This window comes from Cupressus sempervirens, chromosome 8 (genome assembly GCF_028749045.1).
Source record: "Cupressus sempervirens isolate cs-2001-9-10 chromosome 8, ASM2874904v1, whole genome shotgun sequence".
Lineage (NCBI taxonomy): Eukaryota > Viridiplantae > Streptophyta > Pinopsida > Cupressales > Cupressaceae > Cupressus > Cupressus sempervirens.
The window spans coordinates 424,602,773-424,619,109 of NC_143125.1; positions in this window are offsets into that span (position 1 = coordinate 424,602,773).

Below are 16,337 nucleotides of genomic sequence, written 5' to 3' on the forward strand. Positions count from 1 at the left end.
CAACATAGAAACAATCTTTCACCAACTGCTAAGAGTTTTGAGAAATTCCCATCAACTAATTTCCTATTACTATATGACCAAATGTGAGAATCCATTCTAAGGGCTCTTAATGAGTCATCAGTTACTTTTCTTTTGTATTTCTAGTGATCCATTTGTCAACTTTACAAATCTTATGTGTTTCCACTTGATTCTTCCTTGAAAGTTTTGTTTGTTTGAAGTGAGCCAATGATTATGTTGTGCTAGTACCACTTGATCACCTAATTTTGTTCATACTAATTTTTGGAGTCCTATTTGATGAGACCATTTAAAAATATAAAATAAAAATTAATATTTATCTTGACAATAATTTGGTTGTATGGTCAAGGTGTTGACGTTCCTTTATTATGTACTTTTCCAATCTAATGACTCTTACCTCTTCTTTTATTGAACTTTGGGAAACTCACATGCCAACAAGTATTTTTGATAAGCCCTTGGAGAAATCCTTTGTTTGAACTAGAATGTTTTGGACTATCCCTTAGCCATTGTCCACCTGGGTCAAAAGCAACCTAGATGACCAATTCTTTAAGTTTCTAAAGTGTTGAGAGTGATTGATTGATCTAGAATTTTAGCTAAAAGCTTAAAGTGTTTTCTTTCCTACAAGTGACACTTGTATTTTTTTTTCACAAACAAATTTATTTAATAGCTTTGATGAAGAAATACCTCTTCCAAAAATTAGAACCAATTAGGATCGACCACATGCTGGGAACAACCCTAGAAAACACATTGACTCCTTGACTCAAATGCCAAAAAATTAAAAGAAGAAAAAAGATGCAAAAATATAAATAAAATTAACTTTAAATAAAGAAAACTAACACCTAACTAAAATGACTAAAAAACAAAAAAAAAACTTATATATAGAAAACCTTGAGCAATAAGAATATGGGTTGGTTTTTAGAATATTTCTCATTATGTGCAATAGTAATAACCCAACCCATATAATTCTAAAAAATGTTGACTTGTCATTGTACTCAAAAAAAAAAAAATATGGGCAATCTTTGTTCAAATTTTGATTACAAATAACACAAAATCAAAAGTTGTGGTAACTCTCCATGGTTATGATTAATCCACAAACAATTTTTCTTACCTTTAGCATCATATCCAAACTGAAAATCATTAAACTAAAAAGGATAATGAAAAGATATCACCTTATTTAGTGAGTCCCCCACCATAGGGGTACACTCACACATTGTAATTTCTTCTTTTGGTGGTCTTATCTCATGGTACACAACTCCATGTGCACATGGAACATTAGTGTTGATGATGTAATATAGCTATAAGAAAAAAGACCTAAAAGATAGAACATTGTGTTTATGGTCCTTATTATCACTATCATTAGCCCTAAACCATGAATTGACACATTTAGGCTCCTTGAGACTAGCAAACTCAATCATAAGCCTTACTTTCAAATTGCAAGGTTCATTTATATCATTAATCAAGGTGTTTCCTCCCTCATACTTTAAAGAAGCATGATCAAAATAATACTTACCCTCCATGGTGATCTCCCAAGCTAAGAAAAAAATTAGGACAACTTACTTCCGAATGGAACCCAAATGGATGGATTCTACATGACTCAATTGTTGCATAGTTTGATATATGCATAGAATACCCATACATAGGGATTTCCTCAGTCAATCTTGAGACCAAATTAAGCACTATATGAATCTTTTCTAATGACATATCTTGTTCTAAGGAAGGTATCCTATCACTATCCAATGGGGAATCAATATCATAGTAGGAAGCATTGGTATCTTCTTCTTGATGACTTACATATTCAAAAGTCTTAGCAACCTTAGGATCTTCTGCATTTCTATCATTTTTTGCAACATTAAAATTTTATGCATCCTCAAAATTTTCTAGGATATCCACACTTATTGCAACATCAAAACTTGCAACAATGTCACTACTTTTGACAATTTCAGTAGGTTGATCTATCTGAACTAACACATTAGATATTGCATCTTTGACACTAGTATATTCCAACTTTGAATAAATCCTTTGATGGAGGAAATAATAGTTAGGAAGAAAAAGGATGTTTGGATTATGATATTCTCTAAGATACTTCAAATTTATTATTATGTTATCCATAAAACCTTTCAAAACCTCATCCTTTACATGTAATTCCTTCTAAATGTTTGGGGTAATGTTGATGAAGACTCGAGAGTTGAAGATTCCTAATTGATAGATGTATTTGGAATTGTATCAGGTTCAGTGTACACAAATCTCTTGTAGTCTTTAGGTTCCCTTTTGCTTTCTTCTTCAATTCTTTTTACAAACTCATCAACTTTCACATGTGCACTTTCTATGACTTTGTGAGTAGATAAGTTCAAACATCTATATGCTTTACTTTTGCAAGAGTATCCCAAAAATATTCCTTGATCACCTTTTCATCAAATTTACCTTTTCTAGATTCTTTCAAAATGTAACATTTGCTTCCAAATACTTTTAGATAACTTACATTGGGTTTTTAGCCATACCATAACTCATAGGGTGTTTTGAATGAGTCCTTTTTCAGCTGTACTTAGTTCAAGGTATGAACTGCAGTGCTGATAGCTTTCTTCCAGTATTTGATAGCAATGTTTTTCTCAATCATTAAGGTTCTTGCATAGTCCATGATAGATCTATTCCTTCTTTTTGCTATTCCATTTTGTTCAAGAGTTCCAAGTGCTAAAACTTGTCTTTTCATTCCCCTTTCAATGCAAAAGTTATTGAACTCATGTGAATTGAATTCACCACCTCTGTCAGACCTTAAACATTTCAGTCTTTTTCCTATTTCCTTTTCTACTCTAGCCAAATACCATTTGAACTTTTCAAATGCTTCTAATTTCTCTCTTAGGTACATGATAGTCATCATTCTTGAATAATCATCAACAAAAAGAATGAATATTTTTTCACCAGTATAACTTTCAATGCGAATAGGTCCACACAAATCAATATGCACAATTTCTAAAATTTCTTCAGACTAATAGTTCTTGCTTTTAAAACTAGTTTTTTCCATTTTGCCAATTTGACAATTCTTGCATAGCCCAACCTCAGGTTTCTTTATGTTAAGAATGCCTCTTACTTTCCTAAACTTACTTATTTTTACCAAGTTGTCAAAGTTTACATGACATAACCTCCTACACCATAACCAACTCTCTTCAACTTGAGCATTAAAACATGAACATTCACCAAGTTCAAGATAAAATAAGTTACCTTTTGTTTGAGTGCCTAATCCAATTAGCTTATGTAGTGCCTACCCTCATTCACATCTTTTTTGGACATATTGTTGCTATTATTATTAGACTATGATGGACTAGTTTTATGTTGATGGATTAGTGGTATTGTTTTGACACTATGAGACATTATGTTATGGATTTAGAGGTTATGTGATGAGATCATTTAGACTTTACGTTTCATACATATATGATGATCATTATATTTTTTTTCAGTTATTGTTGATGATTAGTTGATGGTTATTATCTCGTGTGTTTTATTATGGATACTTACCCCATACTTGCATGTGTATGGTGTGCGTGTTTTCTTATTGTATGGTATTTCTGATGTGGTTAAGGAAGGGAGTTGTAGTCACCTGCTTAGTCAGGATCTACACGATGCACCACTTCCTTCCATTGTCTGTTTAGCTTAGCATTATATATTGTATGTACATGCATGGTTTTTCTACAGGTTGCAGGTACTGGGTATCGACTTCCCTAAATTGTCAGGATGAGTGTACCCTATTATACTATCTCAATGATAAGAGAAGGGAGATAAATTCTCAAGTCCAAATCCCAAACCTTTAAGCCAATTGTCCTAGTGAGGTAGGACAAGTATCTAGATATTTTACCCACCGAATGTGTCGGATGACATAATTCATGATTTTTAACCCTTTAGACTAATTTTGTGTGAATTGCTCTATGATGGGTTTTCATATTTTATCTTGGAGGTCTATGGTGAATTTTCTATTGATTAAGTCTTAATAAATAGATTTAATTAATAAATTAATTATTTGAGGAAATTAATATAAAATATCATGTTATTTGATATTTTGATTATAATTAATTGAATGGTAATTAATTGAGGAAAAAGAATTAAATAAAAGAAAATTAGAAATTAAAATTAATAATAATTATAAAATAATAATAAAGTAACAAATAAATAATAATAATAAAAGTTATAAAAATTAAAACAAAAGTTATAAAAATTAAGATAAAAGTTATGAAGATTAAAATGGAAGTTATAAATATTTAAATAGAAATTATATAAAAAGTGAATTGGAGTTATAAGCTTGCATGGGAGTTAACGTACTTTTCTATTTCTCAAGTGTCAACAACATGGGGATTAGTGCACCAATTAAGCACATGGTGTCTGCAACCCTATGGCTCATCTTGAAGGTTGGAAAAGACCCATGCTTAGTTGGTGACACCTTCCAGCTGTTTCTAGAAGCACTCTAGATGTTTCCTGAAAGCTCTTTATATTCAGGCATTCATAGAGGCTTAGGGAGAGCGGTTGGAGTGCAATTGGAGCATTGGAGGACTCGAGAACTCTGAAGAAGGGAGGAGCTTGCTCTGCAAGTTTTTTGAGGAAGAGTGTTATAGCATTAAAATCTGGGTAGATTCTTGTGATTTTACTTATGCTATTTCTGCATCATGCATTCCCTGTCTTCTTCGTGTCTTTCATATGTCTTTTCAGAAATTTCATATTTTTATGCATTCTCTATATGGGTAGTTTAATTTATTTGAGAATTTTATATGCATAAATCCAACAAGAACATGGGGCTAGGGTTTAAATTCATAGCCAAACCCATTAGATTATTTATTGGATAAATTTGAGATCAAAAGTTTATAGGAAAATTCTGAAAATTAGAATTTCTAAATAAAACTGTTTATCTGCATACATATATACATACATACATATATATATATATATACAAACATGCAGAGTTTTCTAATGTCACAGCACATGAACATGTATATATATATATATACATGTTCATGTGCTATGACATTAGAAAACTCTGCGTGTGTATACACACACACACACACACACACACACACACACACACACACACACACACACACATATACATACATATGTATATATATACATATATGTATTTGATTATTTAATAATTGAATGCCAAATTGTGATAGAAGTTTCATATTAATCAAATGCCATATCGCATGGAAACGTCTTTATGAAAAATGTTATTAAAAATATATATAATAAAAACGTATGCACAGTGGGGATGGATGTCATGCACCCGTGCTTGTTCAAAGCGGGGTACCTGCGGTCACGAGAACTATGACGTCAACAAGTACCACGTACCCGGTGCCATCGCAAGCCCTGCAACCGTAGGGTACCTGCGAGCATGTGACGACTTACATATTATTTGATGCAATGTTTGTTTATATAAAACATTGCATCTGATTTTATAATGTTATTTGTAAAATGTTTGCCATATTCAATTTTTAATTGTTATTAAAATTTTGGGCATTAATCGAATTTGTTAATTCGCTTTTGTTTAATGTTAAAATAATTTATATATTCATATATGTATTTATATGTATATATTTTAATATAAATATGTATATAATATGTAAATATGATTATTAATAATTTGTTTTATAATTGTATAACTGATAATTGAAGGCTCATGGTTTAAATTAATTGTTTTATTAAGTATATTAAATTCAGATTGATGGGGGACGTTTGGATTAAAATTATAATTGAAGAATGGATTTGTATTCATTCAAAAACGTATAAATGTTCCTCCAAATTCTTTCTCTAAACTTGGAAACGTAAACCAAGACTTTTGCATTTAAACTCAAGTTTATAAATAAAGCAAAACCAAAACATGTGTTTACATTGTGTATTCGTTATGTTATTGTTTTGGGATTTGGGTTGACTAGTGTTGACCAGTTATAGGATGTCTACCAGAGGCTTGGGGGGGGGGGGGGTTATGTGATTGTGATGTCATGATGATGTTTAATCTCGATCTTTATAAAACCAACCATGGTTATGTGATGGAATGCTCTATGTATTGCATGTGATTACTGATTGTTATACTTGAGATTCTTATGTATGAGATACTTGACTTAACCATTATTTTGATCATCGATCAGTTATCCTTGGTTATTTTCTAGTCACCATGATGGGACTATGATGAGGATTTATTCTTGATGATGTCATGTTGTGACATGTTTGACTCAACCATTTTGGAGTCTTCGATCAGTATGATTTAGATATATTTTGGATATTGAGAACCATTGGATACTTTGATTATCAATGATACTTCAGTTGCCAATAGAGAGCTATTGGCAACTGTTAATATATTTTGGATATTGAGAACCATTGGATACTTTGATTATCAGTGATACTTCATGATTTTCTATGGATGTTTGCTCATGGAGATTTGATGTTTTTATGCATATTTGATGATTTTATTATGGATTATCTTTTGTGATTTTGAGATTTATGATTCCATGAGCATTAGGGTAGGATATCTGCATGTAGTGATGGGAAGTGGCTTGCAATGGGGCCCGGGGCCCTAAGAGGCTGCCAGGGTAACTCATTGTAAGTTGGATTAATAAGTGATAACATTCACACCTAATACTAACTGAATGAACCTAAAAAGGTAAGAGTTTTGTTCTCGCCCATGCCTTGAGTGCTTGTACAGGTTAGGATGGGAGTAGTGAGATGCATGGTTGCGACCTTGCATTCCGTAGTATGCCTCATCAGTATGAGAGGATACTAGTGGCCGCATGAAATCAATATGGACGTGTGGAGTTTAGCTAACTTCTAGGATAACTTGTACATGATAATTGCGATGACACTTTCTCGCTTGCATAGTAGGTTCCTACATGTCATTGTGTGCCTCTAGGATTAGATGTCAGATTTTGTGTTTGGAACCTTTGAGTTAGTATACTTTTAGGATTCCTGGACTTATGAAGATTTGTGTATGTGTTTTGGATAGCCTATTTGGGACTTGAGGTTATCTCCTCAGCACGATGGGAGTGGACCACTTAGGTACCATGCGGTCGGATGGTAGTGTATTTTCCACTCTTATCATTTGAGATTCATTAAGACATTTTGGTTGATGCATCCTTCATGATGATGGATATGTATCCTTTTCATTGATGATTAGAATATGTTAGATGATGTTATTTTATGCTTTTATTTGAATGTTAGATTACTTTCTACATATGATGTTGTATATGTTAGGAGTGACATTCCTACTATGTAATATCAATGATCTCTTTGGTGATTTGAAATGTTACACACGGAGGGATGGCTAGGATTCATGATGGTCTAATGATGCTATTAACAGTTGGGAGGAACAGTGCACTTAGTTTATTATGTTTGATATTTTATATGACTTCTATAATGATGTATCATGTGTATCATGTGATTATCTTTACCTTGATGTATCATGGATTAGAATAGGATGATGTACCTTATTCTATGTATGTGTATTCTTTTGAGCTTGTCATACCCTATGACATGTACAGTGGATGATTGAGTATTTGAAATGTAATGTATAAACATTGGACTTATCATTATTATTTCATGTGGATGTTGTACTAGATGGATTTATGTATGTAATTCAACGTTAAGAGATTTTAAAGAATGTAATTTGTTATGTATGTTAAGTTTAATTTCAGATGGACATTACTATTGCTTCCGTTATTGTGCATAAGTTATACGTGGTGTTTACTTTCATAAAAAATTTAAAAATGCTACTAAACTTAGTGAAATTCTAGGTTAATTCTTTGGATCCCTTGGTGAGGCATTATAGCTTACCTTTGCCATCTAGTAGTCTTTCTTTTCCATGCATAAATTCCACTTTGAATCCATTATTGAGTAGTTGTGCCACACTCAAAAAATTGTGCTTTAGTCCTTCTACCCAATATGCATTATCACATACAAGTTCCTTGGTCAGAGAGATTCTTCCTTTTCCTTTTATACAACAAGGTTCATTGTTACGAAATCTTACACTACCACTATCATAGTCCTCAAAATGTTCAAACTTAGTTTTATTACTAGTCATGTGATGAGAACAACCACTATCTATAATCCATGTATCAGTTCTACTCATATGAGAAATAAGTGCCATTTCTTCATCATTATCAAATTCATCTTTCACAGCAATGTAGACAATTTCATCTTCTTTTTCATCATCAGAATCATTAGAATCTTTACCAATGTAACATTTTTTCTTACCTTTATCCTTGAATGATTTGAAGTCTTTCTTGCCATTTTACTTGTGTCCTTTCTTCTCATCCTTGTTCTACTTATTTGGGCACCTAGCAGCAATATGTCCAATTTCTTCACAAAAAAAATAGATTAGAGGAACCTTACCATTGTATTTCCCTTTGCCTCTTGAATATTTCCTTGCTAGTAGAGCTTTAACCACCTCAAGATCACTATTTGAACTTTGTTCTAATTCTTCATCACTTTTTGATTGTGGATCCTTCATCTTCTTCCCTTTTTCTTTGAGTGAAAGCTTGGCTTCAAATGTTGATTCAATGTTCTTGGTAGATGGAACATAATTATCATAATTGTCTAGCTCGAATGCAATCAATCTTCCAACTATGGCCTCTAAATTTATCTTATGATTTGCTTCACATCTTGTTTCTTGAATTGCAGAGACTTTGATGGCATAGATAGGAATTAGAGTTCTAAGAACTTTACTTATAATTGTCTCCTCCATGATATCTCCTCCAGATGTTTTGATTGCACTAACACATGCTTTAACTCTTTCAACATACTTTGCAATGTTTTCATCTTCTCTCATCCTCATTTGATCAAATCATCCTCTTAAACTTTATGCTTTGGCTCTTCTCACATTATCATCTCCTCCATAGATTTCTTTTAGCTTGTTCCACATTTCAGAGGCAGTTTTACAATCTTTGATGTCATCAAATTCTTCATAACTCAGAGCAGATGCTATATCTATCATCATGTTGTTGTGAGTCTTCTTTTTAGCAATATCATTGACAGATAATGTACTAGAAGGTTCTTCATATTTTTCATCAAGGTACTTTAGCCCTGTATCACCAATAGAAGCCAGATGAAGTCTCATAAATCCTTGCCATGCTGAGAAGTTGTCCTTGTTAAGTCTTGGAATTTCCCTTTTTTAAGACATATTGATCTTTAGCTTAGATCTTTGAAATCTTTTCCTATAAACACCAAAAGCTTTGATACCAATTGTTGGAATTAAAGATAGAGTAACTCGAGGGGGTGGTGAATCAGTTACTCACACAAACTAATCCATAGATCCCTTATATGTCTTAAAGATCTAGTTACTACTGATACTCGGTAAACATAACAAAATGTTGTAACTCAGTAAATTAAACTGTTACTTATCTTAAAAGCAAACATGCATGCAATTGAAAACAAAATGAACACAAAAGACACCAAATTTAAAATGGAAACCCAATATGGAAAAAACCACCAAGTAACTAGCTACCAATTTTTCACTCTTTTGAAGTGAGCCCTATTAGGAGCCAACCTTATTAAAGGTTACAATACACACTATTAGGTGTGACCTTGTTAGAGGATTTAATCACCCTATTAGGAGTGGCCTTTTTAGAGGTCTTTAGAAAAATTTAATTGAACTATCACCTTGTTAGAGGATTTACAAAATGGCTATTAAACCAACTTTGTTAAGAAATTTGAAATCACTACTACAATTGTTAGAAAGAAACAATGAATTGACCTGAACAAGATGCAACTAAATTTGCTAACTATAGGTCTTTTTTCAACATCATTAGATCCTCCTTGATCAAATATAGCTTTGTTGCTCCTCAATGATCTCTGATCATTCTTCAAATTTGCTTCCATAATAATCAATCCTCATATCACATTAATTCCACTTCCACACTTAGAATTCACAACTTGATTACTTATTTATACCATTTAGATTATCAAGTCAGCTCATTCACATGTTACATTTACCAATAAACCATACATTAGTCAGCTACAAATATTACTTTAAACAAATAAATGTTATTTCACAAAACAACAAAATCCTTCACTGGCCAACCCTACTTGGTAAATACTGCTTCCAAAAATTTCTTAAGTTAACCTTCTTGACTTGGTTACCATTGCAACATCGGCGAAAACATTTGGCTACTAAGTTGACTCAGTAAGAGCTAAATTCCTTCTCTATCCATGAGAGCTCGGTAAGAACTGCTTCTTCCATAATTCCCTTTGATGACTGAGTGAGCTTGGTAAGAACTAAATTTCTTTGTTTAACCTTGAAAGCTCGGTAACAACTGTCTACTTGGTGGACACTGCAAATTTTCTTTACTAATGTTCTGAGCTAGGTAGACTCTGTCTTTTGCCTTGCTAACCAACTAAGCTCGGTAGACTCTGTTCTTTGCCTCGCTGACCATCTAAGCTTGGTAGACTCTGTCTGATGACTAATATGATATTTGTGTGACATCAAAGATAACACAAAATTGAACAATTGTATCCAACAATCTCCCTCTTTGGCATTGACGGAAACACATGTCATAGTAGAATGAAATTTGAAAAAAAGTGTTTATTGATAGAATACTTCACTTTCTTCTTCAAACACAACAAACTCCCTCTTTCATAATAATCTCTCCTTCTTACACAAACTCTTATTATTTTGCAAATTTTAGAAATATATGACAGTATACTCTCCCTCTTTGACAGCATGTGCCAAAGACATCACAAATCAACTAAATAGCATGGTACCTAATGTACTGATTCATATGCAATCTCTTCATTGGTTTTTTGCATCAACTTGATAGATCTTCAATTCTATTTCTATTGATGCATTACTAAAACTATATTTTAGTGGGCTTCAGATAGGGGAATGACCCCAAACTTACCTCTAAGATACAAGAATGCATCCTTTGGTAAAGGCTTTGTGAATATGTCAGCAATTTGTTCCTTTGTATGCACATATTCCAATTTGATTTCCTTTTCTTGTACCAATTCTCTAACAAAGTGATATTTTATGGCAATGTGCTTGGTTTTTGAATGCATCACTAAATTCTTGGAGATATTAATTGTACTTGTGTTATCACAAAACATGACAACAGGTTCTTTGATTTCTTGCTTCATACTTTCCAATAATTGTTTGAACCACACAATATTTGAGCAGTTTACTATTGCTGCAACATATTCAACCTCTGTTGTGGATTGAGATGTACAATTATTCTTTTTACTTGTCCAAGAAACCAACATCTTTCCAAGAAATAAAGCTCCTCCACTTGTACTCTTTCTATCATCAACTTTCCCTGCCCAATCTGCATCAATGAACACTTTTAAATCTATATTTCCTCCAAGTTTATATTGTAATCCATAATCTTTAGTTCCTTTTAAGTATTTCATGATCCTTTTGATTGCCATCATGTGATTTTCTTTTGGTTTTGCTAAGGATATTGCTACAATTCCTACTGCAAGGCCAATGTCTGGTTTTGTGTGCAGTACATATTGCAACTTTTCACTCATAGATCCATACAATGTCTGATCCACTTCCTTTGATTCATCATCCTTGGTAAGTTTCAATCTAGTACACATAGGAGTCTCAACTAGTTTGTAGTCTTCCATACCAAACTTTTTTAGTATCTCCTTGATGTATTTAGATTGAGTGATGTAGATGCCATTCTTACTCTATTGAATTTGAAGACCAACAAAAAATTTGATTTCACCAAACATTGAAATTTCAAATTCCTTATTCATCTATTCTAAAAATTCTTTGCAAAGATCATCGTTTCTTGTGAACAAAGTATCATCTACAAATATCTCTGCTAAAACAATCTAATTATTTGGTCCTTCCTTTATGTACAAACTACTATTATCATTAGTTCTTTGAAAACTAATCTGAATAAGATAGCTATGAAATATTTCATACCATGCTCTAAGGGATTGTTTTAGACCATATAATGCTTTATGCAATTTGCATACCATGTCCTTCTTGTCTAGATCAAAAAAACCTTCAGGTCATTCAATGTAAACCTCTTCATCTAATATGCCATTGAGAAATGTTGACTTGACATCCATCTAATAAACTTTGAACCCTTTGTATGTAGCATATGCAAGTAAGGTTCTGACACCTTCCAATCTTGCAACAGGAGCAAAAGTCTCACCATAGTCTACACCTTCTTCTTGAGAGTATCCTTTGCATACCAGTCTAGCTTTGTTCCTTGATACCTTACCATCTTCATTTAGCTTATTTTTGAATACCCACTTAGTTCCAATCACATTCTTGTCTTTGGGCCTAGGTACAAGAGTTCATGTTTTGTTTTTCTCTATCTTTTCTATCTCTTTGTTCATAGCTTCAATCCAACTTTCATTGCCTAATGCATGTTTGACATTTCTAGGTTCAAAATTAGCAAGTAAACAAGTACTTTTCAACTTACTTCTTGTCATAGTTCCTTCTAATTTGTCTTGAATGATCTGATCTGATGCATGATGCTTTCTGACATACTTGGCTAACACGAACACCTTGCCTTTTGAATGACTTACATTGTTATCCTTTTGTGTCTCAACTTTTGGTTCTAATTTTGGTTGCTCAAGCTCTATAGATGCTAACTCAATAGCTTCTATTTGTAACTCAGGTTCTTGCAACTCGGTAGGTACTGACTCAGTTTGAACTTCTTGTGACTTGGTTAATGAAGACTCAAGAGTTGAAGATTCTTGATTGATAGATGTATTTGGCATTGTATCAGGTTCAATGTAAAAAAATATCTTGTAGTCTTTTGGTTCCATTTTTCTTTCTTCTTCAGTTCTTTCTACAAACTCATCAACTTTCACATGTGCACTTTCTATGACTTTGTGATTAGATAAGTTCAAAAATCTATATGCTTTACTTTTGCAAGAGTATCCCAAAAATATTCCTTGATCACATTTTACATCAAATTTACCTTTTCTAGATTCTTTCAAAATGTAACATTTGCTTCCAAATACTTTTAGATAACTTACATTGGGTTTTTAGCCATACCATAACTCATAGGGTGTTTTGAATGAGTCTTTTTTTAGCTATACTCGATTCAAGTTATGAACTACAGTGCTAATAGCTTCTTTTTAGAATTTGATAGCAATGTTTTTCTCAATCATTAAGGTTCTTGCATAGTCCATGATAGATATATTCCTTCTTTTTGCTATTCCATTTTGTTTAGGAGTTCTAGGTTTTGAAACTTGTCTTTTGATTCCCCTTTCAATGCAAAAGTTATTGAACTCATGTGAAATGAATTCACCACCTCTGTCAGACCTTAAACATTTTAGTCTTTTGTCTGTTTCCTTTTCCACTTTGGCCAAATACCATTTGAACTTTTCAAATGGTTTTGATTTCTCTCTTAGGTAAATGACAATCATCATTCTTGAATAATCATCAACAAAAAAAATGAATAATTTTTCACCAGTATAACTTTCAATGCCAATAGGTCCACACAACTTAGTATGCACAATTTCTAAAATTTCTTCAGATTGATAGTTCTTGCTTTTAAAACTAGTTTTTCCCATTTTGCCAATTTGACAATTCTTGCATAGACCAACCTCAGGTTTCTTTATGTTAGGAATGCCTCTTACTTTCCTAAACTTACTTATTTTTACCAAGTTGTCAAAGTTTACATGACATAACCTCCTATGCCATAACCAACTCTCTTCAACTTGAGCAATAAAATATGAACATTCACCAAGTTCAAGATAAAATAAGTTACCTTTTGTTTGAGTGCTTGATCCAATCAACTTACCTTTGCCATCCAATAGTCTTTCTTTTGCATGCATAAATTTCACTTTGAATCCATTATTGAGTAGTTGTGCCACACTCAACAAATTGTACTTTAGTCCTTCTACCCAATATGCATTATCACATACAAGTTCCTTGGTCAGAGAGATTCTTCCTTTTTCTTTTATACAACAAGGTTCATTGTTACAAAATTTTACACTGCCACTATCATAGTCTTCAAAATATTTGAACTTAGTTTTATCACCAGTCATGTGATGAGAAAAACCACTATCTATAATCCATGTATCATTTCTACTCATATGAAAAATAAGTGCCATTTCTTCATCATTATCAGATTCATCTTTCACAATAATGTAGACAATTTCATCTTCTTTTTCATCATCAGAATCATTAGAATCTTTACCAATGAAACGTGTTTTCTTACCTTTATCCTTGAATGATTTGAAGTATTTCTTGCCATTTTACTTGTGTCCTTTCTTCTCATCCTTGTTCTACTTATTTGGGCACCTAGCAGCAATATATCCAATTTTTTCACAAGAAAAATAGATTAGAGGAACCTTACCTTTGTATTTCTCTTTGCCTCTTGAATATTTTCTTGCTAGTAGAGCTTCAACCACCTGAAGATCACTGTTTGAACTTTCTTCTGATTCTTCATCACTGTCTGATTGTGGATCCTTCATCTTCATCCCTTTTTTTTTTGAGTGAAAGCTTGGCTTCAAATGTTGATTCAATGTTCTTGGTAGCTAGAACATAATTATCATAGTTGTCTAGCTAGAATGCAGTCAATCTTCCAACTATGGCCTCTAAATTTATCTTATGATTTTTTTCACATCTTCTTTCTTGAATTGTAGAGACTCTGATTGCATAGATAGGAAGTAGAGTTCTAAGAACTTTACTTATAACTGTCTCCTCCATGATATCTCCTCCAGATGCTTTGATTGCACTAACACATGCTTTAACTCTTTCAACATACTTTGCAATTTTTTCATCTTCTCTCATGCTCATTTGATCAAATTTTCCTCTCAAACTTTTTTCTTTGGCTCTTCTCACATTATCATCTCCTCCATAGATCTCTTTTAGCTTGTTCCACATTTCAAAAGTAGTTTTACAATCTTTGATGTCATCAAATTCTTCATAACTCAGAGCAGATGTTATATCTATCATCATGTTGTTGTGAGTATTCTTCTTTTTAGCAATACTATTGACAGATAATGTACCAAAAGGTTCTTATTATTTTTCATCAAGGTCCTTCAGCCCTGTATCATCAATAGAAGCCAGATGAAGCCTCATTAATCCTTGCCATGCTGAGAAGTTGTCCCTGTTAAGTCTTAAAATTTCCCTTTTGTAAGACATCTTGATCTTTAGCTTAGATCCTTGAAATCTTTTCCTGTAAGCACCAAAAGCTCTAATACCAATTGTTGGAATTAAAGATAGAGTAACTGAGGGGAGGGGGGGTGAATCAGTTACTCACAAAAATTAATCCACAGATCCCTTAGATGTCTTAAAGATCTAGTTACTATTGATACTTGATAAACATAACAAAATGTTGTAACTCGATAAATTAAACTATTACTTATCTTCAAGAAAACATGCATGCAATTTAACATGGAAACCCAATATGGGAAAACCCACCAAGTAACTAGCTACCAATTTTTCACTCTTCTGAAGTGAGCCCTATTAGGAGCCAACCCTGTTAAAGTTTACAATACACACTATTAGGTGTGACCCTATTAGAGGATTTAATCACCCTGTTAGGAGTGGCCTTGTTAGAGGTCTTTAGAACAATTCAATTGAACTATCACCTTGTTAGAGGATTTACAAAATGGTTGTTAAACCAAATTTGTTAAGAGATTTGAAATCACTGCTACAATTGTTAGAAAGTAACAATGAATTGACCTAAATAAGATGCAACTAAATTTGTTGACTACAAATCTCTATTCAGCATCATTAGATCCTCCTTGATCAAATATAGCTTTACTACTCCTCAATGATCTCTGATCATTCTTCAAATTTTCTTCCACAATAATTAGTCCTCATATCACATTAATTCCACTTTCACACTTAGAATTTGCAAGTTGACTTCTTATTTATACCAATCAGATTATCAAGTCGACTCATTCACATGTTACATTTACCAATAAACCATACATCAGCCGGCTACAAATATTACTTTAAACAAATAAACATTATTTCACAAAACAATGAAATCCTTCACTAGCCAACCCTACTTGATAAATATTGCTTCCATAAATTTCTTGAGTTAATCATCTTGACTTGGTTAACATTGCAATATTTGTGAAATCCTTTGGCTGCCGAGTTGACTCGATAAGAACTAAATTCCTTCTCTATCCATGAGAGCTTGGTAAGAACTACTTCTACCATAATTCCCTTTGATGATTGAGTGAGCTCGATAAGTACTAAATTTATTTGTTTAACCTTGAAAGCTCAGTAACAAATGTCTACTCAGTAGACACTGCAATTTTTTTTTACTAATCTTCTGAGCTTGATAGACTCTGTCTTTTTCCTTTTTGACCAACTGAGCTTAGTAGACTCTGTTCTTTGCCTTGTTGACTATCTTAGCTCAGGTAGACTC